Source organism: Pituophis catenifer, unplaced genomic scaffold (assembly GCF_029215685.1).
Source record: "Pituophis catenifer annectens isolate HBS135680 unplaced genomic scaffold, rPitCat1.0.hap2 SCAF_14, whole genome shotgun sequence".
Classification (NCBI taxonomy): domain Eukaryota; kingdom Metazoa; phylum Chordata; class Lepidosauria; order Squamata; family Colubridae; genus Pituophis; species Pituophis catenifer.
This window is the reverse complement of record NW_027256894.1, coordinates 12,586,814-12,612,028: the sequence shown is the minus strand read 5'-3', so window position 1 is coordinate 12,612,028 and position 25,215 is coordinate 12,586,814. Positions and strand designations below refer to the sequence as shown.

At 42.5% G+C, this 25,215-nt stretch overlaps 1 protein-coding gene across 2 annotated transcripts in view; it reads left to right on the top strand.

Annotated features, from left to right (window-relative positions):
* NTRK3 (neurotrophic receptor tyrosine kinase 3) overlaps positions 1-25,215 on the top strand; it is a 460,742-nt gene that overhangs the window by 76,243 nt on the left and 359,284 nt on the right. The window lies entirely within an intron of this gene.

Genomic DNA, 25,215 nt, shown 5'->3' with positions numbered 1-25,215 from the left:
CTAGCTCGATGCCTTAACCACTACACCAAACAGGGTTCTCTATGAATAGTGGCAATGTATGGTTGTAATGTATGGCTGCATGGCTGTGAAAGTTGGAGGAAGGCTGAGCATCAAAGAATTGAGGCCTTTGAACTATGGTGCTGGAGAAGACTTCTGCGAGTCCCTTGGACTGCAAGGCGATCAAACCAGTCGGTCCTAGAGGAAATCAACCCTGACTGCTCTTTAGAAGGCCAGATCCTGAAGATGAAACTCAAATCCTTTGGCCACCTAATGAGAAGGAAGGACTCACTGGAGAAGAGCCTAATGCTGGGAACGATTGAGGGCAAAAGAAGAAGGGGATGACAGAAAACGAGGTGGCTGGATGGAGTCACTGAAGCAGTCGGCATGAGCTTAAATGGACTCCAGAGGATGGTAGAGGAGAGGAAAGCCTGGAGGAACGTTGTCCATGGGGTTGCGATGGGTCGGACACAGCTTTGCAACTAACAACAACAACATGAATAGTGGGATATGAAACAGAAAATTTTGAAGCCTATCAGGCTGCAATGCCCTGTCAAAGTTTCCATAACTGTTTGCTTACTGCTGCCTCTTTTCAGTGAAAGCTACATTGCATAAATAAGTGTGAAGGACAAGAATGGGGGGAAAAGAGGTCAGGATATTGATGGAGTCAAAATACTGGTGTAGTATAAACAAGTATTTTTAGATGCTATAATTGAAGCAAAGCAATGTCATTTTTTTTCCTGGTCGGAGTTTGCGTATCAAATACATCTTGGCTTGCGATAATGATGATGATTGCCACACTTCAATATTTATAGGAACTGAAGCTTCTTCCTTGAGACTGGCAAGTATGTCGAGCTCTTATCTCATCTTCACAGTTCGAATGCACGGCAAATTGTCGTGTGTCACTCTTTATTTGAAAACGTTGAATCCGTTGAGATTCTTACATTTTGACGGATGGCCCAAAGTTTTTGTCCCAAAGGGGTTTGGTTTCGAGATCTTGTAGAAACTTCCTGGTACCTCGGTAGATTCCTTATGATCTATTAGCTTTCTTCAATTTGAAAATTCCAAAGATAGGAGGCAAATAACGATGGTTTTTCCTAAACAGAGATCACTTGATATTTACCCAGAATATCTGATGTGAAAATATAGTTGTGTCTGAACACATTTCCTTGTTTGTTTGTTTGTTTAATTTATATTGCTGCCTATTCGCCTATGGTGGTTTACAGAATATAAAACCACATGTAAAACAATTCTCTGTTAAGGATATTGTAATTCTTAATAGAGCAAGTTCAGAATATGGTGGTTTACAGAATATAAATCCACATTTAAAACAATTCTCTGTTAAGAATAGTGCAATTTTTAATAGAGCAAGTTCAGAATTTTGTGGTGGTCTGTAACTATGCTCAGCTGAATCACATTGTATTCAACAGATTTAGCAGATTAACAGAGTTGGAAGGGAGCTTGTAGCTCAATTAGTCCAACCCTCCACCCAAGCAGTAGACCCTACACCATTTCTGACAGATGGCAGTCTAACCTCTTTTTGAAAGCTTCCAGTGATGAAGCTCCCATAACTTCTGAAGGTAACTTCTGTTCTCATAGTCAGAAAATGTCTGATTGATTGTTCTCACTGTTAGAAAATGTCTCCTTATTTCTAGGTTGAATCTCTCCTTGGTCAGTATTTCCATTACTGACCTTCTAAGATAGAACATGGAACTTAGTGTTTGGCATAGAAGATTGCAGTGTCTTTTTTTTTTTTTTGTCTTTCAAGATTCCAAATTTTGAAACCTTGCAGAATGTTTTGTGTCTTAATACATAGTGGTATCCATTGACCCAAAAAGGAAAGACCTTTTTGCAATGCAGAAAAGACCAAAAAAAAAAAAAAAAGAAAAAAAGAAAAAAAAAGAAATACAAATTCAAATATATATGTTTTCATTACTTTGGCTTAAATAGATGATCAAGGTATCTCACAAGAGCTAGAGTCCTATGTGCTTGCTCAGTCTGCTACCCAGTTTATAACAGCTGATGGGGATAGTTTTAGCATATGTAACCTTTAACCTTTACCCTTTATGCAACCAACACAGTTCTAGGCTGCATAAACAGAGGGATAGAATCAAGATCACATGAAGTGTTAATACCACTTTGGAATGCCTTGGTAAGGCCACACTTGGAATACTGCATCCAGTTTTGGTCGCCATGATATAAAAAAGATGTGGAGACTCTAGAAAGAGTCCAGAGAAGAGCAACAAAGATTATTAGGGGACTGGAGGCTGAAACATATGAAGAATGTTTGCAAGAACTGAGTATGTCTAGTTTGATGAAGAGAAGGACTAGGGGAGACATGATAGCAGTCTTCCAATATCTCAGGGGCTGCCACAAAGAAGTTGACTCCAAGCTATTCTCCAAAGCACCTGAGGGCAGGACAAGAAGCAACGGGTGGAAACTAATCAAGGAGAGAAGCAACCTAGAACTAAGGAGAAATTTCCTGACAGTTAGAACAATTAATCAATGGAACAACTTGCCTCCAGAAATTGTAAATGCTCCAACACTGGAAGTTTTTAAGAAGATGTTGGATAACCATTTGTCTGAAGTGGTGTAGGGTTTCCTGCCTAAGCAAGGGTTGGACTAGAAGACCTCCAAGGTCCCTTCCAATTCTGTTATTCTATTCTATTCTATTCTATTCTATTCTATTCTATTCTATTCTATTCTATTCTATTCTATTCTATTCTATTCTATTCTATTCTATTCTATTCTATCTGAGATTCTTTCTGTGCTCTATATGGAAAAATAAGTGGTTCTGGGTATTTGGAAGTATCTTCCAAATTTCATAGCAGTCCTAAGGCTGCATTTTTGCTTAGAAACATCTATATGTTCATGCACATTGGATAAATAGCTCTGTGCAGGTCAACACAACCAATGAAGCTCTAATATGCTCTATTTCCAAGGATTATTAGCGCAGGCTGTTGAGGTGTGCAGTTTCTTGCTGTATTTCAGGTCTTCCTGCCTTAGGTCAGAAGATGTCATCCCATGCTAGATATTGGGAAGCCTAGCTCATTCCGTTCGCTCTTCTCGGTGTCACATAAGCCGTATTGATAGATTAATCTTACATTGTTGTGACTAAACAGCCCTGCAATTTTTTCCTACTGTTCGGTCTAATCTGTCTTGACAGCTGTATCATTAGTTTATATTTGTTGCAATCTCATTCACTAGATTGGCTGCGTGGAGTTCTCAACGTCGGTATTTTTTTTATGCTACCACAGCATCTTTTGCACAAGCGCTGAGCCCATCTCAAACAAGCCATTCTCTGGCTTTGCTTTTGGGGCATATGAAAAATGGAACAGTGTGGTACTGACATTAAGGAGAGATGGCGTGATGACTCCCAATCATCCAGGTCATGGTGTTCCAAAGTTGCTTTTTTCAAGAGGCAACTGGACTTCCTTTGTTTTTTTCCCTTGAAGACAGAATAACAAAGTTGGAAAGGATCTTGGAGGCCTTCAAATCCAACTCCCTTGCTCAGGCAGGAAACCCTATACCAGTGATGGCTAACCTTTTTGCCATTGCATGCCAAAGGTGGGGGGAGAGTGGGGGGGGTCATGTGCGCGCGTGCCAACACCCATAATTCTATGCGCCCCCACCCCCCCATGCATGTGCGCAACTCCCCCATACTTCCCCTGCTTTTGGCACATTATGGCACTCTCCCCAGCCTCCAGAGCCTTTCTAGGAGCCTGGGGAGGGTGAAAATGGCCTTCCCCACCCCCCAGGAGGCCCTCCGGAGGCTGGAAATGGCCTGTTTGCCGACTGGTGGGCCCAGAAAGCCCGAAAATCAGTGTGCCGGAGCTGAGCTCGTGTGCCCACCAATATGGCTCCACGTGCCACCTGTGGCATGCGTGCCATAGGTTCGCCATCATGGCCCTATACCATTTCAGACAAATGGTTATCCAACATCATCTTAAAAACCTCCAGTGTTGGAGCATTCACAACTTCTGGAGGCAAGTTGTTCCACTGATTAATTGTTCTAACTGTCAGGAAATTTCTCCTTAGTTCTAAGTTGCTTCTCTCCTTGATTAGCTTCCACCCATTGCTTCTTGTCCTGCCCTCAGGTGCTTTGGAGAATAGCTTGACTCCCTCTTCTTTGTGGCAGCCCCTGAGATATTGGAACACTGCTATCATGACTCCCCTAGTCCTTCTTTTCATAAGACTAGAAATATCCAGTTCTAGCAACCATTCTTTGTATGTTTTAGTCTCCAGTCCTCTAATCAGAGGTGGGTTTCAGCAGATTCTGACCAGTTCTGGAGAACCGGTAGCAGAAATTTTGAGTAGTACAGAGAACTGGTAAATACCACCTATGACTGGCCCTGTCCCCATCTATTCTCTGCCTCCCAAGTCCCAGCTGATCGGGAGGAAATGGGGATTTTGCAATAACCTTCCCCTGGAGTGGGGAGGGAATGGAGATTTTACAGTATCCTTCCCTTGCCATGCCCACCAAGCGACGCCTACCAAGCCATGCCACGCCCACCAAGCCACACCCACAGAACCGGTAGTACAAAATTTTGAAACCCACCACTGCCCCTAATCATCTTTGTTGCTCTTCTCTGCACTCTTTCTAGAGTCTCCACATCTATTTTGCATCGTGGCTACCAAAACTGAATGCAATATTCCAAGTGTGGCATCCAAGACATTTCGCTTCTTATCCAAGAGGCTTCTTCAGTTCTGACTGAATGGTGGAGAATGGAAAGATACCATACAGGGATATAAATCCTTTTATTCTCCACCATTCAGTCAGAACAGAAAAAGCTTCTTGGATGAGAAGCAAAACTTCTTCAAGGAAAAATAAAGGAAGTCCAGTTGCTTCTTGAGAAAAAGCACCTTTGGGAGAGATGGAGTATGAGTAGAAAGTCATGGTGAGAATTGGAATAAAGGTCTTTGTGTGAGAACACTGAATTTTTATGGATAATTCTGGGAGCATTGACCTACTCAAGTTAGTATTTTTTAGTAGTAGTATGCTTATGCACATGAATGGCCTTATGCATGTGAATTGTTGCTCTGCTTTGTTTTGCCTTGGCATATTTTTTAAAAAAACTTAGAAAGGCTTACTAATTAGTGATCTTATATCTTAAGTTTATCCAGATTGGTGTTCTCCAGAGCTATTAAGGTTAGAATTCCCAGAATCCCTAATTAACATATCTGGAGGACATCAGTTTGAAGGACGAAGATTTCTTATGCTAATATAATCTCTGTTTTTTGGAGCTGGAACAATTGAATCACTGGCTTATGCCATGCTATACAATGATTTTACTGATATTCCTCTTGGTAGATGGTTAACATTTCCTATACATTTCACTTTACAACCTGTACTTTTGTTGATCAGGGCCAATGGTGGGATTCAAATTTTTTATTACTGGTTCTGTGGGCTTGGTGGGCGTGGCATGGCTTGGTGGGCGTGGTAGGGGAAGGATACTGTAAAATCTCCATTCTCATGCCACTCCAGGGGAAGGATGCTGTAAAAATTCCATTCCCACCCCACTCCAGGAGAATATTACTGCAAAATCCCCATTTCCTCCCGATCAGCTGGGACTCAGGAAGCAGAGAATAGATGGGGGCGGGGCCAGAGGTGGTATTTGCTGGTTCTCCAAACTACTCAAAATTTCCGCTACCTGTTCTCCAGAACTGGTCAGAACCTGCTGAAACCCACCTCTGATCAGGGCTTCAAATGTTGACTTCGATGTAGACAACTTTTTCATGATAGCTTGAGAATTTGCCTACGATTAACAGCCTGCTAATTTGTTTTTGATTATTTTAGCTGGCGGTCTTACTATTAAACCATAGTACAGCAGTACGTTTAGAATGCTAATTGGCTTCATATCTGCTTTTAAAAGGTTTTTTTTTCTTTCTTTCTTATGAGTTCCATTTTTGACTATGCAAACTGGTCTATTTTACTTATTGCTTGCATTTTATCTGTGCAATTGATCAGCAACCTGATAAGGAATTGAAGTATTTACGCAGGTTTTTTTACTCAGACTATTCAGAATATGGTTTTTCATCTATGTTCTAATTATGGCGAGTCTAAAAATAGAGGAACCTGAACATAGAGATTTTTCTACCTTAATTGAGTTTAATTTCTGTCTGATTGGCTACATTGATCTGGACCTTTGCCTGTGGATTAGTTATTTTCAAGATTTTAATGTATCACCAACTGTGAAGTATTTTAGTTATTGTGGTGGGGAAGGAGACCGTTGGCTTAATTGCAAATGTAATATGAAGCAGCCTAGTTCTTAGATGAGAAAAAAAAAATCTTTTTCTTTCTTTAGAGAAAGTTCAGATGAAAGGTAAATAAGAAATCTGAAAGTACAGTGTAGGTGGTGAGAGTAAGGTTTTTATTGTGAAACTACAAATTGTTTGAAAGAAGGACTTCATGATGCAGAGGCAGGCATATGAAATACCATATTTTTCGGAGTATAAGATGCTCTGGACTATAAGACGCACCTACCATTTTTTGGGGAGGAAAACAAGAAAAAAAAATCTGCCTCTGCCTCCCAGCAATTTGCCTCCTTGCAGCAAACAGCCTGTTTCAGTTTCAGTTTCATCACAGCCTGATTAGCACAAGGAAAAAAAATCTGCCTCTGCCTCCCAGCAATTTGCCTCCTTGCAGCAAACAGCGGAGGCCAAAAATGGGGCGCGTGGAGGCAGCAATAGGCAATGGCAATCCCTGCAGCCTGAAACAGCTGCTGGTTAGGGGGCCGATCCAATCGACAATCAGCTGCTTGTGCTAATCAGCCTGTGCTGAAGCTGAAACTGAAATGGACTGTTTGCTGCAAAGAGGTAAATTGCTGGGAGGCAGAGGTCAAAGGGTGGGGGAGGGCAGGTGGGCAGGGCTACATTCAGTGTATAAGATGCACCCAATTTTTCACCCTCTTTTAGGGGGAAAAAAAGTGTGTCTTATACTCCGAAAAATACGGTACCTATTTTTGAATTATTAACAGAGATGGAAAGGGATCTTGGAGGTCTTTTTGTCTTCTTATTAAAGCAGCCATGTCTCTTTTCCAGGCTTGAGGCTTTGAAGAAGAGATTGGACTGCCATTTGTCAGAAATGGTGTGGGATGTCCTGCTTGGGCGGGGAGGGGGGTTGGACTAGATGACCTACAAGGTCCCTTCCAACTCTGTTAATCTGTTAATCTATTTTATTTTATTTCATTAAATAAATTTATACAGGTAGTCCTCAACTTACAACAGTTGAGGGTCAACAGTGACCCTTCAAAGTTACAACAGCACTGAAAAAAGTGATTTTTATGACCATTTTTCACGCTTATGACTCCCCGCAGCCATCCCCATTGTCACGTAATTTACATTCGGATGCTTGGCAACTGGCTCACACTTATGACGGTCGCAGTGTCCCAGGGCCACGTGATCCCCTTTTGTGACCTTCTAACCCGCAAAGTCAAAATGGGGGAAGCCAGATTCACTTAACAACCGAGCTACTGATTTAATACCAGCAGTGACTCACTTAATAAACGTGGCAAGAAAAGCCATAAAACGGGTCAAAACTCACTTAGCAAATGTCTCAATCGGCAACATCAATTCTGGGCTCAATTGTGGTTGTAAGTCGAGGACTACCTGTACACCACCTATAAGAGACTTTAATTTGATAGTTATTCTAATAGATGTTCAGGATCTTCAAATCACCCAGTCTTTTTTGATCTGGCTGTATCAAGGGTTGAACCTGAAGCATTTATCAGGTGAAACATCTGCTTTAAGCCTTGAGCAATTGTTCCTCTCTGCGAAAGAAGGTGTTCCAAGTGCTGCAATCTATTTAGAAAGTTTCCCTAACTTAACCCTCAGCAGCTAACAAAAAAGTCATGCTTTGCAGTACCTGTCCTAGTTTTTCTGGGAGATGATTCATCAGAGGATTGAGATGTTTTTTTTATCCACTCTTTCAAGGCTTTTGTAGTGTTGTACGGGCCCACGTAAAGGGATGTAGTGGCTCAGTGGCTAAGATGCTGAGCCCGTCGATCAGAAGGTCGGCAGTTCTGCGGTTCGAATCCCTAGCCCCGCGTAACAGGGTGAGCTCCCGTTACTTGTCCCAGCTTCTGCCAACCGAGCAGTTTGAAAGCACGTAAAAAATGCAAGTAGAAAAATAGGGACCACCTTTGGTGGGAAGGCAACAGCGTTCTCTGTGCCTTTGGCATTTAGTCATGCCGGCCACATGACCATGGAGACATCCTCAGACAGCGCTGGCTCTTTGGGTTTGAAACAGAGATGAGCACCGCCCCCTAGAGCAGAGGTGGGTTTCAGCAGTTTCTGACCAGTTCTGGAGAACCGGTAGTGGAAATTTTGAGTAGTTCAGAGAACCGGTAAATACCACCTCTACCTGGCCCTGTCCCCATCTATTCTCTGCCTCCCAAGTCCCAGCTGATCGGGAGGAAATGGGGAATTTTTTTTTTTAAATTTAGACTTCTATACCACTTCATAGTGCTTTACAGCCCACTCTAAGCGGTTTACAAAGTTAGCATATAGCCTATTGCCTATTAGCATATTGCATTAGCATATTGCTCCCAACAATCTGGGTCCTCATTTTACCCACCTCGGAAGGATGGAAGGCTGAGTCAACCTTGAGCCGGTGAAATTTGATCTGCTGATCTGCTGAACTAGCAGTCAGCTGTAGTAGCTGCAGTACTGCATTCTAACCACTGCACCACCTCGGCTCTTGCAGTAACCTTCCCCTGGAGCGGGGTGGGAATGGAGATTTTACAGTATCCTTCCCCTGCCACGCCCATCAAGCTACACCCACAGAACCAGTAGTAAAAATTTTTGAAACCCACCACTGCCCTAGAGTCAGAAACGACTAGCACACATGTGTGGGGGAACCTTTACCTTACGGGCCCATGTGTCAGGTGCAAGCATCTAGGAGCCAGGATGGAGTCCATAAGCACTGCGATTTTAATCCATGCTACCTATACACAAAAATTCGATCTACTATCAGTCAAGGCAAATTGGTGCTAAATAAGAGTCAGCGGAATTCACAGGCTTAAGTCTCTTGTGAGAGAGTAGCAACTCCAAACTGATAACATGTTTGACTCTGCCTTCGGGTTCCTCCTGGTCATGTCCTACATCATGTTCTAAGAGGCCAGCATGCATTTGCTTAGCAAACCAGAAGGGATTAATATGCCCAAGAGATGTCCAGCGGCTGCAACCCTATTCCTAAAATGTAATTTAAAACGTGATTGGCTTTCTGAGTGGAATATGAATCCATATTGTCTTCAAACAGTTTTTATTGTTGATTCGGAATGCACGTTTAAACATTGCCCCTAAAGGAGGGGGGGAGGTATTTCAGTGAATTATTCTGAATACATCATGCAAATTAAAAAATAATAATAACGATGGCATTTTTATGGAATTCATCTCATCACAGAGAAGATATGAATCGTGGGCTTGTTCTGATTTCCCCCCCCACAAAGAACTCGAAAGTTGGAATGGGAATAAGGGACATTTCTTGAAATATGTGAATTCTTTCACTTAAAAATCAGCAGAAGATGGGGCTTGTTAGCTGTTTCTACATAATGTGCTCTTTAGCAATTCAAGTGTTGATACGATGGTGGTATGCATAATGTTCTTGCCTGCACTTAGCCCTTCCGAATATGCCTGGTAGCATGAGGCATATAAAATCCCTAATTTACATACCTGTATTTTCTGCTGTCCCCGTTGCTACGAATGTTGCTATGGCATGTTTTGAGGTTCTCAAGGTTTTGAGAAAAGGTGACTGAAAGAGCTGTCACAAAATACTGATGATTAGCATGACGAATCGGAGGGTGGGTGGAAAGTAGAGCTTAATTTTTAAATGACTTGCAGGGGCTGCTAAAATATACCAGGAAAAATGGGGCTATTGAGAGATCTTCACAAATGTCAGACAGATTTTGGCATGAGGAACTGTTCTGCACTGACTTGGCAGCTGCTCTTTGTTTTAATATAGAGCTCTTGCTCAAACTGAGACCGTGGTAGGGATAAGTATGACGGGTAGAAGATGGTTGTGGGGATGGAGGCATCACCTAGCAGTAAAGGACCTGTTGCAATGAGTTACCTGTCAATCTAGATATTACTAGCGTTGGGAGAAATATCCATCTGGTTCAGTTCCAAGGTTCTTTTTTTGTTTGTTTTTTGTTTGCTTTAATTTATATGCCGCCCTTCTCCGGAGACTCAGGATGGCTTACAATGCGTTAAGCAATAGCCTTCATACTTTTGTATATTTATACAAAGTCAGCTTATTGTCCCCACAATCTGGGTCCTCATTTCACCTACCTTTGAAAGGGTGGAAGGCTGAGTCAACCTTGAGCCTGGTGAGATTTGAACTTGCAGTAATTGCAATCAGCAGATGTTAATAACAGTGTGCTTTAGTCCACTGTACTACAGGCTCATTGTAGTTGAGAGAAAAGCACCTGAAAACATGGAGACTGATTGGAAAGATGGTTTATCGATGAAGCAGAACCACCAAGCACATGGTTCTGGGTAGCTAACCATATGGAGTGGAGAGTGAGGGTTATGTATATCTTCTCTTGGGCCTTGCCCTTGAGCTTCCTGTTCCTATGCAAGAAATGTATTCTATTGGATGTAGTCAGACTCCCAAGGGGCCACGTGGGGTCATGTTTGTCTGAATCAAGTTTGGTTGAAGTTTGGAGGGTGATGCAATGTCCTTAGAAGATTGTGCAATGCAGTGGGCCCTGCTGTTAGATAATCCTATTATGTCTTGGTCCTGTCTTAATCCCATCACCCTGGAGCTGAAGGTCTTTTGTTTTGTAGATAGGCTGGCCCAGTCCTTCTCAGTGGGCACCAAATATCTGCTGGGGGCAGGGAGCTGAAGCTATGAGTTTCTGTCTCCCTTAAGATTTCTATTTCTCTTTTAGGAGAAATATAATATTCTGCCTTTTTAATATTTTCTAAAATATTTCATTCTTCTAAGAGGGGGTGGATGCTAACTTTCTACACTAGGCTAGATAAAGCAATTTCCCTGTTCTGTATAAGAAGCTTTCTGTGACCCTGTGAGGGACGCGATGGCTCAGTGGCTAAGACGCTGAGCTTGTTGATAGAAAGGTTGTCAGTTCAGTAGTTCGAATCCTAGTGCTGCGTAACGGGGTATGCTCCTGTTACTTGTCCCAGCTTCTTCCAACCTAGCAGTTTGAAAGCACGTAAAAAATGCAAGTAGAAAAATAGGGACCACCTTGGTGGGAAGGTAACAGCATTACGTGCGCCTTTGGCATTGAGTCATGCCAGCCACATGACCACGGAGATGTCTTCGGACAGCGCTGGCTCTTTGGCTTTGAAACAGAGATGAGCACTGCCCCCTAGAGTTGGGAATGACTAGCACATATGTGTGAGAGGAACCTTTACCTTATGTCCCTGTGAATATCTAGTTCCGGAGATTGATGTTTGATGGTAGAGAACCTGTTTCCTTTAGAGAAAGTCTTGGGCACCTCCAGTTCCAAGGACCAGACTAGCAAGTGATGGACAACCAGGAGAAAACTGCTGCCAGACATTGAAAAAGATCCTGGAATAGAAGGACAGTTCATTTTCTGTGGTATTAAGTGGCTTTTCCCATCTGTGAGATTATTCTACTACTCCGATAGGCTTTGCAAAATCGATGCACTTTTGCATTTGGTCTGCAGTATGATGGAGCAAATGACAGTAAGAGGAGAGACAGATACGATACTTCTCCACAGTCAAATCTTGGAGTCTCCTTTTTTTCATGGGACACTTGTTATCTCACTTGGGATACCTCTGATGAAGTCTGGTTATTGTTGTGGTCCACCAGCAGCCTGAGGAGTTGGCAGCAGAGTCGGACAGTGAGGAGGCTGGGGAGGAACATGGGCCAGTCCTGGAGTCTTTGGAAGGCTCAGACGAGTGCTCTGCATTAGAGGCAGAGATAGGGCCAGGGCCATCTGGGAGCTATGTGCTGACTCCGGAGCCTCCAGAGCAGTGGTGGGTTGCCCCCGATTCACACCGGTTCTATAGAACTAGTAGTAAAACTGGCGAGAGGCTTCGCCCACTGACCCCAATGTCATCAGAATGCTTCTGCGCATGCGCAGAAGAGTGTGTGCATGTGTGAGCAAAGCAAGCACGCGTGGCCCCGTTGTGAACTGGTAGTAAAGGTAAGTAGAACCCACCCCTGGTCCAGAGTCTGATGTCAGCGAGACAGAGGAACAGGGGGAGCCTGTTCCCAGTGCACGTATGCACAGAGCTGCCAGAAGGCAACAACAGTTAAGACAAAAGGGGCAACTTGGGACTAAGGCTTGGAGATGATTGGTCCCTCCCATAAGACATAAAGGAGGAGCAAAGGCACGTGAGCCTTTGCAGGAAGCAACTTTGTTCGTTCTGGTTGGTTTGTATTCTGAAGCTCCGTTTTGACTCTGTGCTACGTGTGGCCTTTCAAAGCTAATTGCCAATTAGGTCTTTGGCAGCATGTCAAAGGAGAAAAAGGTGAGTGTTTATCACCATTATCCCGAAGGACTGTGGCAGACTTCTGTCAGACTATTTACAAACTCTTGGTGATTCTGTGAACAGAGTTCACAGCCGTTGAAATAAAAAGAGGGTTTTGGGGACTAATTGTGTGCTTGTTACTGTATCAGGAAGCCTAGGTCAGAACAGTTATTCATGATGGAAGCCTTAGACAAGACGTGTCAAACTCAATTTCATTGAGGGCCACATCAAGGTTGTGTTTGACCTGGGGGGGGCAGGGGGGGCGTGGTCAGGGTGGATGTGGCTGGCTTGACGTCACTTGTGTCGGCGGGGGGGGGGGGCTGTGGTGGCCCAAGTGCTCTGCCAGTGAAAACGGGCTCCTGAGCTCCATATTCGGCTGCGATGGCTTCCTGCAACCCTCTGCCCGCGAAAACAGAGCTTGGGAGGGCTACGGGCAAGCTTCGTTTTTGCTGGCAGAAGCACCGTGGGCTGGTTCTTTGTTATTTCCAGGGTGGCCCCACGGGCCTGATCTAAGCACTGTCAAAATAGCAACAGTAGGACAAAATCAACAGTATTATAGGATTTAAACTGGGTAGTTCTGTGGCACAACTGGGGGCACAAAGTAAATGGGCCTGAGGCAAAAAATGAAATGTAAGTTAAGGTTAATGAGATTAGAAAGGAGGGCTCCTGGGGGCTATTGATTTCACTCTGTCCATTTAAAACTTACCTTAGTGATTGCATGACCTCCATAAATGCCATACGCTAAATTAAATAATAAATAATTTAAAACTTCAAGCTTTTCTCCTCGCATCCTCATTTTCTGCCAATTTCTTTTGCTGGGCCTATGGATTTAGTCTAAGCGGATTTTTAAAAGATGGTTTCCAGCTATAAGATTTCATAAATGCTTGAGATTATCCTTCCAGAACGCCTAATTTAGAGAACGCTACCATTACTGCTTGCCTTTAGACAGAGTTGTCTTCTTTAGGAAGGCAATGGTAGGTTGTATTCTTTCTTTGAAGATATTGAAGTAAATTCTAGGGAATTGAGGTAAATTCTAGGGAAGGGGAGTTATCTCTGAAGGGTAACTTAAGTTGCCACATTGAGCAGGAGGTTGAAGTAGATGGCTTCCAGGTTTCCTTTTAAATCCTATAATACTGTTGATTTTGTCCTACAGTTGCTATTTTGACAGTGATTATTTTTATTTTAAGATAATACAGAAGAATATGCATGAATCTCTATCTCTTTCATCTCTAAATCTCCATCTTCAACTCTATCATCTCTTATCTCTAGCCTCTCTCTATCTCTGTCTGTCTCTCTCTCTCTATGTCTCTGTCTCCCTCTGTCTCTGTCTCTGTCTGTCTCTCTCTGTCTCCCTCTCTCTGTCTCTCTTTCTCTCTCCCTCTGTCTCTCTCTCCCTCCCTCTGTCTCTCTGTCTGTCTCTCTCTCTGTCTATCTGCCTCTCTCTCTGTGTCTTTCTCTCTCTGTCTGTCTGTTTCTCATCTTTGTCTCTGTCTCTCTCTACCTCAATCTCTACCATCATCTATAACTATATTCTAAATTCCATTTGTATTATTTTTTATACAAATGTTGGATAGGAGAACTAGATGGATTTATCCTCAGCCTGCGTTAATGCAAAAGTAAGAAAAAAAAAACCTTCGCCCCAGAATTTCTGCTGAGTGAAGATTTATCTATTAATTCCTGTTAGAGCCTCTGTGTCAGAAACAATGTACTGAGAAGGATAAATGAGTAGGAAAAAGCAACAGAGAAGAATAATGTCTTCAGGGATAGAGTAGTGATGTTCAACTTCGGATTCCAAGTTTTATTGTGATGCAGTTTTTATGAGCCTAGATGATTTGCCAGCTGCTTCAAAATAATTAGAATTGTTGTTTATTCACACCTGGAAACCCAAGTTTGGGAACACATTAGTTAGAATGTGATAGTTAAATTGGTAAGCTTTTTGATTCCATTGTGGTGGGACACTCATTGGATTATTCTAACTTAATCAAGAAGCAGAAGTAGGGAGAAAGGAAATACGTGGATAAACTGGACTTAGGTAGTTCATCTTTCAAAGCATAGTGGAAACATGTTGCATGAACTAACCATCCTATTATATGAATACAATAATTATGCTATGTCAATCTGGTTTATAATTATAATAATTATGTCACATGAAGCTGGCTACTGAAGTGTTTGGCTGGGTGGGAGGGAAAAAATGTAATAAATATGAATATAATATGATGCATGGTTGCTTGTCAGCTTCCTGATTCTGGAGCCATCTAAATAATTATGGTTGAAATTATAGGCTGGCTGAAAAGATCCAGATATCTAATCCAGCTGGAGTTGTTCTGTATTACTCTCATTCTATTCTGTATGCTCATTCTCACATTTGAAGTAGGAATTTGGAACAAGGGATTGCCAGTTTTGCTATCTAAGGTCCTGTTGGAGAGGTATAATCAATAAAGGAGAATATTTGTAGCTCAGGGTTGAAATGAGGGGGCCCTTGGTGCTCTCTGAGTTTGGGTTGTTTTCTTGCTGATTTATTTATTTATTATTTATTTATTGGTTCGATTTATATGCCGCCCTTTTCTGGAGACTCAGGGCGGCTTACAATGCGTTAAGCAGTAGCCTTCATACTTTTGTATATACCTGCTTAGTAGGGCTTTCCCCCCCCCCAAAGCGGTGTTCTTTTTTTATACAAAGTCAGCTTATTGCCCCCACAAACCGGGTCCTCATTTTACCTACTTCGAAAGGATGGAAGGCTGAGTCAACCTTGAGCCTGGTGAGATTTGAACTTGCAGTAATTGCAGGCAGCTGGTGCTACTTAACAGTGCTTTAGTCTGCTGCGCCACCAAGGGTCTGTTTCATTACCCAAACTAGGTAACATCAGCAGTGCTAGTCACTGGTGATGTTACCTAATTTGGACAATGAAACATCTGCAAGAAAATAACCCAAGCTCAGAGAGCACCAAGGTCCTCTCAGAGATATATAATCTCACCCCACCCCCATCTGCCCCTCCCCACTCTGCCACACGGTGCAGCTGGCATTATGAAGGCTTAATAAATAAGAACTGCTGAAATACCGGGGCATATTTTGGGCCCGAAATATTGCAGAATGCTTTGTGTGGGCATGAACTAAACGCTGCAGCTTGTTCAGAGACAAATGCATCCATCATTCTGGCACTCCACGATAGCCCAGGGGCACCTGAATCCATTGTACGTATAGAGGAGGGGTTGCTACTGCCTAAAAGCAGAGGTTATCCCTGGCACTATCTGAATTGCAGTGGGAATCTTTAACAGGGTACCAGAATGCTGGATTCCCATTTTCCCCTGAGGATATTCTTCCCCATCAGCATGCAGAAGATACAGCCGAAGACAAAGGCTGCAGATGTTTATTGCTGCTACAGAAAAGAGATTTGGCTCAGCGGTAAAGCAAACACTTTACATACAAAAGATCCCAGATTTTAAGACCCAGCGTCTCCAGGTACAGAAGGAAGTCTCTATCAGGCTCTACAACTGTTGGAACCTATGGTTGACAAGCGCAAACCACACAAGGGAAAACTGCCGTCCATAACCATTTCTAGTCTTGTTGATTTCCGACCACCTGGACAAGGACAGATCCAGGTTGAGGTCCAACAGCATCTACTGGCTCCCTCCGCTCTAGGGTTACTACGTTCTGGATATCAATGGGCTGGCAATGTATGCCAACTTTCTATGTCGCATATGGAAAACTTTATATGTGAAAGAAAAATTAAAAGTTCTATTGATAAAGCCAGAGGTGAAGCTCCCAGCTGCTCATTGTCCAGAAGAGGCCAACTTTAAGCTCTATTTTTTCCCCTACCAATTGCCTTTTTAGCTTTTCCCAACCACAATGCCAAAGGAATCAGTAAAACTATTGATGGAATTCCATAGTCATAATGGATAGATAATGCATAGCTATTTAATGCCGTTGTAAAACAACCATAGAAGGTTTCCTCAGCTCCAAGATCTCCTTCCTTCCTTCCTTCCTTCCTTCCTTCCTTCCTTCCTTCCTTCCTTCCTTCCTTCCTTCCTTCCTTCCTTCCAGGTATTCCAAGTTTATTCCCCAAAATAGATGCAGGGATTAAAAATTTTGAAAAACCGAAAAAGAACTCTTTGTTCACGTAGATTTGCATTGCAGCTGAACACAGCTGGTAGGTTGCAATGATGGTTAGTCTCTCCCACCAATCCAAGGAGGACCTGAGCTTGGAAACGCTGCCCGGTATTAAGAGAAATGACTAATAAATGCTTGAACTGGCACAAAGGGAGCAAGATTGGCTCCTGGCAATTGCAAGCAGCTGAGTAAGCTGCCCTCTGGGCCTTAGAGAGCACCAACCCTCCGAGCGAGGTGTGAAACAGTGTCGTCTTTCATTAATGGAATAAACTTCCTCGGTGGTTCTTTTTTCCCCCCTTCTGATTTTTTGAATTCCTCAGGCAGTTCCCAGTCTCTGTTCCGTCCTCTTAAAATAACAGACTTTGCAAGTTTGGCAGTTGAATGAACTGGGGGGGGGGGGAGGGACGGCCAAGGGCTTTAGAATTGGCTAGTCTTTTCTTCTCTGCCTTGGCTGGGTTTCTCGCGGTGCCTGCTGTTGCCACGACAACTCTGGATGTGTCTTTTAGCTCAGTGATATCATCAGGCATCCCAACAACCGAGGGCCTGTGCTCTGAGGCAACATCGGCTATTGTGCGCCTTTCACAGCTCCTGTTCTTCTCAATTGGTTGCTCTTGTCCAGCTTTCGTTCTTGGCTTGCTGGTTCCTCAGCTCTCGCTGAGTTGACCTCACAACTTCCTTGCCGAGCATCCAAACGACTCCAGAAACACCCCCCCCGCCCCCGAGTAGAAATAGTAGAAAGAGCTGCAAATTACAGTTTCGATGTGCAGAAGTCGTATCGGCAAGGGTAGCATGCGATCAACCTTGGATAGAGCATAGAGAGTTTGTGTCAATAAATGCCCTTTAAGTTGGGAGGGATGCGGTGGCTCAGTGGCTAAGATGCTGAGCTTGTCGATCGAAAGGTCGGCAGTTCAGCGGTTCGAAACCCTAGTGCCGCGCAACGGGGTGAGCTCCCGTTACTTGTCCCAGTTTCTGCCAACCTAGCAGTTCAAAAGCACGTAAAAAATGCAAGTAGAAAAAATAGAGACCACCTTTGGTGGGAAGGGAACAGCGTTCCGTGCATCTTTGGCGTTTAGTCATGCCGGCCACATGACCACGGAGACGTCTTCGGACAGCGCTGGCTCTTCGGTTTTGAAACGGAGATGAGCACCGCCCCGTAGAGTCGGGAACAACTAGCACATATGTGCGAGGGGAACCTTTACCTTTTTAAGTTGTGAGAGGGAGTTGCTTGACTGCCCCTCCAAGGGAAATCAAACCTAGAAACCATTTGCCATAGAGTTCAGTACAGATAAGCCCTCAATTTACAACAATTCCTTTAGTGATTATTCAAAGTTGCCAATAGCACTGAAAAAGTGACTTATGACCATTTTGCATTTCTATGATCAAAATTCAGTCCCTTGACAACTGGTTCCTATTTATGACGGATGCAGTGTCCCCAGGGTGTGTGTGTGTGTCACGGGATCCCCTTTTGCGACCTCCTGACAAATAAAGTCAACGGGGGGAGCCAGATTCACTTAACAAGCGTGTTGCTAACTTGGCAACCACAGTGATTATTTCGCTTAACGACGGTGACAAGAAAAGTTGTAAAATGGTGCAAAGCTCATTGAACTGTCTTGCCTAGCCAAAAATTTGGGCTCAGTTGTGGTGGTCAGTTGAGGACTAGCTGTACTGCCCTTATTGTTAACAGCTATAGGAATAGAATCTTGCAAATCTGAATGTATTTCCCCTTTTATCTTTGAATGAACTAAGGATGGGCTTGTCTGTGAGGTTTTTTAAAAAAATCGCTTTCTTCTCCTGGGCTCAGGCCAGTGGTGGTATTCGGCCAGTTCAGATCGGTTTGGGTGTACTGGTAGTGGCGACCTGCAGATGGGCAGCCCACCGCCCCGGCACTATGCCATCCTATTTAGCCATGTTTTCTAAGCCACGCACATGCGTGAAAGCCGCACACATGAGCAAAGTGCATGCATGGAAGGCCGCATGGATGTGCTTGCCCTCACATTTTTGGTGCGCAGTGAACCAGTGGTAAAATTATGTGAAACCCACCTCTGGTTCAGGCCACTCTTATCTGACCATTGCCTTGGTCAGTGACACCTCTTCTTGTCCCTCAAGGCTGTCCTCTTTGCCCTCTACAGAGCTTGGGACCACGGCAAAGTTAATTTATTATTGAAATTTCTGCCGAATATTGGAAGATCTCAGTTGCTTCAGCCATCACCCCAAACTCGGTTGCAAAAGGACAGAAAACACCTTCCTTCTCCCTGTGTCTTATAACTGCAGGCAAAAAAAAATCAAATTGGTGTTCCAGGCGCAAACCCCGATTTATGGATCTGTAGTTTTGCAAAAGACTTGGAAAAAAAATTGACCTAAGCGTAGTACATAAAATTATCTGCCACAATGTCCTACCTGTCAATGACTATTTCAGCTTCAACCGCAACAATACACGAACACACAATAGATACAAACATAAAGTGAACCGCTCCAAACTCGATTACAGAAAATACGACTTCAGTAACAGAGTGGTCAATGCCTGGAATGTACTATCTGACTCTGTGGTTTCACCCCCAAACCCCCAAAATTTTAACCTAAGACTGTTTACTGTTAACTCACCCCATTCCTAAGAAGTCTGTAAGGGGCGTGCATAAGCGCACCAATGTGCCTACCATCCCTGTCCTACTATCCCCATTTATCCGTATTCATTTCCTGTATTCATAATCATGTTTATACTTACATCAGTTATCTTATATATGCTTGACAAACAAACAAACAAACAAATAAACAAACCAATTTGATGTAGGGGGTTAAAGCCACTGTGCTAGAAACCAGGAGACTATGGTACAAACCCAACTGGATGACTTTAGACCACTTTTTCTTGTCCTCAGTCCTAACAGGAGGACAATGATAAACCATTTGTGAAAAATGTTGCCAAGAAAACTGCAGGGACTTGTCCTTGTAATTCCAGAAGACTGATACAAAAATGTGCATGCATTTTGTTCTAACCAGGTGCTTGCTGTGATGGTCACTCTAATTACAGCTTTCGACTTGTTTGCAAATTGAGAGGGTGAGGTCATGTAAGGTTTCTGATAAGATTACACTTGAATGCAAATGATTGATATGGATACAACTAAGCACCATTTGTTGGGTTATACAACAGTTCTAGGAATCTTGACCCTTCCTTCCTTCCTTCCTTCCTTCCTTCCTTCCTTCCTTCCTTCCTTCCTTCCTCCCTCCCTCCCTCCCTCCCTCCCTCCCTCCCTCCCTCCCTCCCTCCCATCATCTGTGCATGCCACCAAAACCAAACTGTGTTTCAGGAACCACATGTTGTTTTCATCCAATCATACAGAAAATAAAATACTCGGCTCCTTGCAGTAACATCTAAATTCCTCAACTGCTCATGGCTATGTTTTTGCACTAGTTGGCATTAGAAGAAAATTCAGAATGTTTGCTTTCCTCCAAGAATTTGAGATGAGGACAGCTGTTGGAGGTTAAAAGCACACACACATACACTGGGTGTGTGATGGAAATTGAAACTGAACTGTGATTAGTGAAACAGGTTTTGCAACTATAACAGAAAGGAAATTCATTTATAGGAAGTACATTATAGTGATAGGCAGAGTCAGGCAACTATTTCTTATCAACAGGGAAGTCAAAGATTATGTGCCTTGGAAGGAAGTGACTTCAGGTTAGAGGAAACAAGGCAGAATGATAGTAAGATAGTATATTAAACCTACTTCCCCTTTATGACTAATAGGTAATGAGGCAACCAAGAATCAGTACCATTAGATAAGGACTTCCATCTGTTCAGTCCTAATATAATCATGTGTCCTCTTAACCACCAGCATATCTCAGATGTTAGGAGTATCGTTGAGTGAGAGAACTTCGTGACTACAGCTTGAATTTCTAAGAAATGGCAGCATCTTTTTTTAAAAAATGGTTAATCATGTATTCTCAAGTTGGTGTTAATTCTTCATGATCTCATGGATATATTTTTTCCCCAAGATAATCTGTCCCCAACCATCCGATCTTCCAATAGTACTCATTGCTACTGTAATTGAGCATATCTTGCTGCTAGTTGCTTTTTCTTTTCTCTCCTACCCCGTTTCCCAGGATTATAGACTTCTCCGGAGAGTTAGGTATTCACATAGTATCCAAAATACGATGATTTAAGCCTGGTCATTTGTGCCTCAGGAACATTAGGCTGATTGAGTTTATGATCCATTTGTTTGTTTTCTTGGGTATCTGGTTTTGATGGTATTCTCAGTTTTCTCCAATAAGGAAGTTCAAAGGTATAAATACTCTTTCAATCTTGCTTCTTCACAGTTCAACATTAATTTCCATAGAGTGTTACAGAATAAAACATTTCCTGCATTAAAAATCATCATCATCATCTTCTTCCTCTTCCTCTTCCTCTTCCTCTTCCTCTTCCTCTTCCTCTTCCTCTTCCTCTTCCTCTTCCTCCTCCTCCTCCTCCTCCTCCTCCTCCTCCTCCTCTTCTTCTTCTTCTTCTTCTTCTTCTTCTTCTCCTCCTCCTCCTCCTCCTCCTCCTCCTCCTCCTCCTCCTCCTCCTCCTCCTCCTCCTCCTCCTTCTCCTTCTCCTTCTTTGCCTCCTCCTCCTCCTCCTCTGAAACTCAAGTAAGCATCTTTTCTCATCCTAAACTGAATAATTATTATTAGTTTAAACCAACCTATTGAATTTTCCAGCTAAACTTAGATTTGGATCTAAGTTTTTTTTCCTTCTATTTCCTATCCAAAATTCAATTCCCTAAATTGAAATAGTACATGAGATACTAAGCTGATAAACCGTTTCCATGCTTGAGTGAAGCTGGAAGAGTATTATCAAACTTCAAAAAAAGTACGTTAATTTCTTGTGTTTCAATTGGAATACTTAGCAGGCTCCTTGTATTTTGGAAAGAAGCAGCGAAATATTTGTGCTATATTAAGGATGCGTTTTTAACAAGAATGTTTATGAGTGAATATGACAAAATACTTTGAAGAGGGATGCTTAGCAAGGAAAAAACAAAGAAAATAGATGCCAAGTGCATTGTTAGAATTCCTATCACAGAGGAACTGCTTCCTGGCAGTTCTATTTATTTTTTTCCCTGCTGGAATGTTAGAAGTTAACGATTAATTATCTTATACAACATTTAATAGATATGAGACATTGGTCATCAATTAAATATCATAATAAGGAAATACTTGGAAATAAATCTACCATGCTAATAATTTTAGAATAAAACCACAGAAGGGAGGAAAAAAATCCCTTGCTTTTTAAGAAATTATTTCTTATTAGGTAGCTGAAAATTTCATTTTTTTTTCTCCAGGTGACCAGGCACTACAAAATTTTTATTTGGCAGTACAAACCCTAATTAGAGAGGGTTTAAGAAAGAGATAGCCTCTTTTTGGTAGTGAAGTTTCCAAGGCAACATTAGCAAATAGGAGGACTCCAAGTGTCATCATCTCTTTGCGTTGCTTGTTAGTATCACACCGGTTGTAACTGACAGTCTTCTGGATTTGCATCTCTACCTCTGGCGTTTAACAGATAACAACAATTATGCTTGTTCCCAGATCAGGTAGACAGATGGTTCGTAGCGAAGGTGATTCCTTCTTTCTACAGATCTGCTTAAAGATTCATAAAATATTAACTACTGACATAAACACTGTATTGCAATGGAAAAAATCCAGGGATTGTTTTGTATGTTAGTGGTTTTTCGATAGGTCTGAGTATGGATCTAGGTTAGCGCTTCTCCCACCTGGGTAAATTACCTGAGATTGGGCCAAGATTTTTCGCTGGTAATACACAAATCCATTACCCAAGTACTAACCTAGATCCATACTCAGCTCTATCGAAAGACCACTAACAAACAAAACAATCCCTGGGAATTTTCCAATAACAATAGGGATGTTTAAAGCAACTTTTTGAGGGGCTGCCACAGAGAGGAAGGGGTCAAGCTGTTTTCTAAAGCACCTGTAAGCCAGACAAGGAATAATGGATGGAAACTGATCAAGAAGAGATTCAACCTGGAAATAAGGAGAAATTTTCTGACAGTGAGAACAATCAACCAGTGGAACAGAAGTTGCCTTTGGAAGTTGTGGGAGCTTCATCACTGGAAGCTTTCAAGAAGAGATTGGTCTGCCATTTATCAGAAATGGCGTAGGGTCTCCTGCTTGGGTGGAGGTTTGGACTAGATGACCTACAAGGTCCCTTCGAACTCTGTTAATCTGTTAAATTTACTGTAAAATTTGTTTATTTATTTATTGGTTCAATTTATATGCCGCCCTTCTCCGGAGACTCAGGGCAGCTAACAATGTGTTAAGCCATAGCCTTCATACTTTTGTATATACCTGCTTAGTAGGGCTTCCACCCCCCCAAGCAGTGTTCTTTTTTATACAAAGTCAGCTTATTGCCCCCACAAACCGGGTCCTCATTTTACCTACCTTGAAAGGATGGAAGGCTGAGTCAACCTTGAGCCTGGTGAGATTTGAACTTGCAGTAATTGCAGGCAGCTGGTGTTATTTAACAGTGCTTTAGTCTGCTGAGCCACCTACCTTGGTGGCTCTACCTTGCGTCACCAAGGTAGGTAAAAATGTTTTACCTACCGTGGATTAAAAAGGACTTTCTGATAAATGATTTCAGCTAATGACAGAAAAATATGGGAAGAGTTAAGCGATGCAATAAAATAAAATATTTTATCAATAGATGCCACCAAGAATTTCTATGGAATTTTAAAATCTGTCTCCTTTCAGAAAAACAAAGCGCAGCACAACACACAAGAAGTAATATCTGCCAAAGAACTAGGAATTTAAAAATATTTTATGCTCCACTATGATACATTTGAGATGATACAGAGAAGAGCATCTTCCAACATAGCATAGATCTCCTGCTTCGAGCAGGGGGGTTGGATTAGAAGACCTCCAAGATCCGTTCCAGCCCAAAGGTTCTATGAAACCATATTGCCTTAAAAAAAATAATAATCCTTGTATGTTTTTCCAGGTGTGGTATGTCTTTTTTTCTAAATTAAAAGAAAGCATCGGAGTCATTTACTTTCTCTCATGGGGAAGGTGCTCCAGTTCTTATTAATGCTCTTCTGTAGTGGAGAAATGCTTGGAATTTAAAGCCACAATTGATAAACCAGGAGTTAAGGGGCACTGGCTGTTTTTTTTCCTCCCAGCTCTTTGTCTCACTAGCCCAGATTGCAGTGTCCCTTGCGAATTCTGCTGACCGAAGAACAAACTGTCTTTGTTTGGGTTATTTATGGCATGTTTTGGCTTTTCATCCTGGCATCCACTTTGGGAATGTTGGCTCGTTTTATCTGCAGATGGGTTTTTAACCCAAATCAGAGCAGGGTCAGATTGTTGGCACATGGATGTCTACTCAGTGTGACCATTGGATGCATTCTTAGTAGCTTTTTGCCTTAGAAGAAGTCTTGGACAGAACTAAGTGCAGGAAAGGAAAAGAGGCCAACCATCTTTCTATGGATAGTTAAACAGAGCTAAACGGAGCCATTTTTCCCCCCATTATTTATTTATGTGAATGCCATGCTCCATGGAGGAAATCACCCATGGTTACTTAATGACCAGTAGAAGCCATGCCTCCATAGGAATCCAACAGCAAGGTCCAATTGAAGGCTCCCCCAGTAATATCCAAAAGCGATATCTTTCTGAAGAACTACCAGAATAACTATTTCCAGCAATGGGAGAATTTCATTTGGAGATTTTTCTTCTTCTTCTTTCTCCCAAATCAAGGAATTCATATCAATAACAAAAGGCAGCATGATTGGGATAACTGTCCTAATCTCGATTCCTCCTTTTGTTATTTTTCTTTTAATCTAAACTCCACAAATGTTCTGTAGGAGCCAGAGAGAAGTTGTTAGATAAAAACTACTAACAAATTCTGCCTATTACTATTCTCCTTTTCATCTTTCCTATTACCTACTCTTATTGGCATCTTACTATCATTTTGTTGGTTATATCTTATGATTGATGATTGCATTTTATGATTTACGATTTATCACAACGTTGCTTATATGTACACTGAGAGCTTCTGCACCAGAGACAAATTCCTTGTGTGTCCAATCACATTTGGCAAATAAATAATATTATATTCTATACCCATGATGGGGAACCTATGGCACGGGTGCCAGAGGTGGCACGCAGCACCCTCTCTGTTGGCACACGAGCTGTCACCCCAGTTCAGCTCTGCTGCACATGCTCATGCACCTCCTGCTGGCTAGCTGGTCTTCAGGTCTCTGCTGTGCATGCGCGAGGGGCATGCAACCATGGGGGGCCACATGCACGGGGGCCGTGTGCTCATCCACTTTGGCGTGGCGGACACATTTGTACATGCATATGTGTGCTTTGGGCACTTAGTCCGGAAAAGGTTAGCCATCACTGTTCTATACCTATCAATGCAGACATGAGTAGATTTCAGTGAGGGCATGAGCCTCCACTATGCCTGGCCTAATTCTGAATTGGAAGAAAGACAAGGAAATGCAAGAAGACGAAAGATCAGCTTGCAATGAGAGCATTAAATCAAGACTTTTCCGTCTTTAAGAGAAGGACCATGAAAATGTGAGGTTTGAAGACTGCTGTCTGTAGGTCAGAGGAAATGAAGGAGGTGGGAGAGAAGGCCATCTGTCTTGAGGGAAAATAAAAACATAAATG